General features: G+C 43.0%; 1 non-coding gene across 1 annotated transcript; it reads left to right on the forward strand.

Annotated features, from left to right (window-relative positions):
• The first annotated feature begins 938 nt into the window (after positions 1 to 938).
• On the forward strand, positions 939 to 1,045 carry LOC132045474 (small nucleolar RNA R71). The gene has a single exon (XR_009412426.1). It is a non-coding gene; the product is annotated as a small nucleolar RNA R71 (small nucleolar RNA).
• Positions 1,046 to 1,302: the final 257 nt, after the last annotated feature.

The raw sequence follows: 1,302 nt of genomic DNA on the forward strand, positions 1-1,302 counted from the left end.
TTAATAATAGGATCCGGATCAACCACTTTCTTGTCAGCACCTTGAAATATTTTACCACTCCTCGTGCTAATAGCAAAAGTGCGTTCCACTCCCCCACCATTCTTCGGGTTTGGAATAGTATCACTAGGAAGCCCTCCTTTTCTAGCAGGATGCTGTTCTATGGAAAGATCACGCATCTGCTGTTCAAGATTCTGAATAGCTGTTGAATAAGAGACCACCGTCTCTAATAGCCCAGATAATGTCTTTTCAGTGTTTGTCTGGCTTGCCAACACTTTCTGAAGCATTGACTCCAACCTCGAACTACCTTGATCATTAGATGGCCCTTTTGGTGGAATATAAGGGTTGGAACTTCTGTTCCTAAAATTTTCATTGTTGTTGTTGTATCTCCCTTGGTTCGGTCCACCATAGTTGTTATTGTAGTTCCCTTGGTTGTTGTTGTAGTTCCCTTGATTGTATGACCCCTGCCCTTGTTGGGGTCGCCAGTATCTCTAAATTGGCCCAGGAATATCCCCCTTCGCTATGTAATCTACATACTGAACATTCTCAACTTGCAGAGGGGGGCCTCTTGATACGGACCCTCTGGGACTTGGTACATTCCAAGAGGCATGCCTGAGGTATCTTCACAAACGTTCACCTTCTTCGCTTCTCTCTCATCAAGCCTCTTTGTCAGTGAAGAGAAACTAGTGGCTAATTGTGCCAACGTCTGCTGCGTTTCTTGGTTATCTTTCACAATATTTTTAATCAACGAAGTTCCAAGTGATAGCCCATCAGAATTACTTGAATGCCATGCTTGGCTATGTGTAGTCAATCGATCAAGTATATCAGTAATAGTAGCATAGGACTTATTCATGAAACAACCGCTGGCAGCATTATTGGCTATCGCTTGGGTCATAGGATCCAACCCTCTATAGAACTTCTCCTTCAAAATCTGATCTGGAAAGCCATGGTTTGGACTCCTATCCAAATATTCTTTGTACCTCTCCCAAGCTTCAAAAAGTTGTTCCCCATTATGTTGTTTGAACTCATAAATCTGATCACGAATTTTAGCTCTTTTACTCGGAGGATACCACTTCCTGAGAAATACTATAACCATCTCTTCCCATGTAACAATAGAGTTTCGGGACAGCTTTGTGAACCATTTTCTCGCTTCTCCGGCTAACGAATATTTGAAGAGTTTCAGCCGAACTGCTTCTTGAGTCACACCCCGCTGGATATGCTGAGAGCACACATCCAGAAAGTTTGTTATGTGTTGGTGAGGGTCATCATCGACTGCATTCCGAAAGTATCCCTCTTGTTTGAGCA

This window comes from Lycium ferocissimum, unplaced genomic scaffold (assembly GCF_029784015.1).
Source record: "Lycium ferocissimum isolate CSIRO_LF1 unplaced genomic scaffold, AGI_CSIRO_Lferr_CH_V1 ctg6743, whole genome shotgun sequence".
Taxonomy (NCBI): Eukaryota; Viridiplantae; Streptophyta; class Magnoliopsida; order Solanales; family Solanaceae; genus Lycium; species Lycium ferocissimum.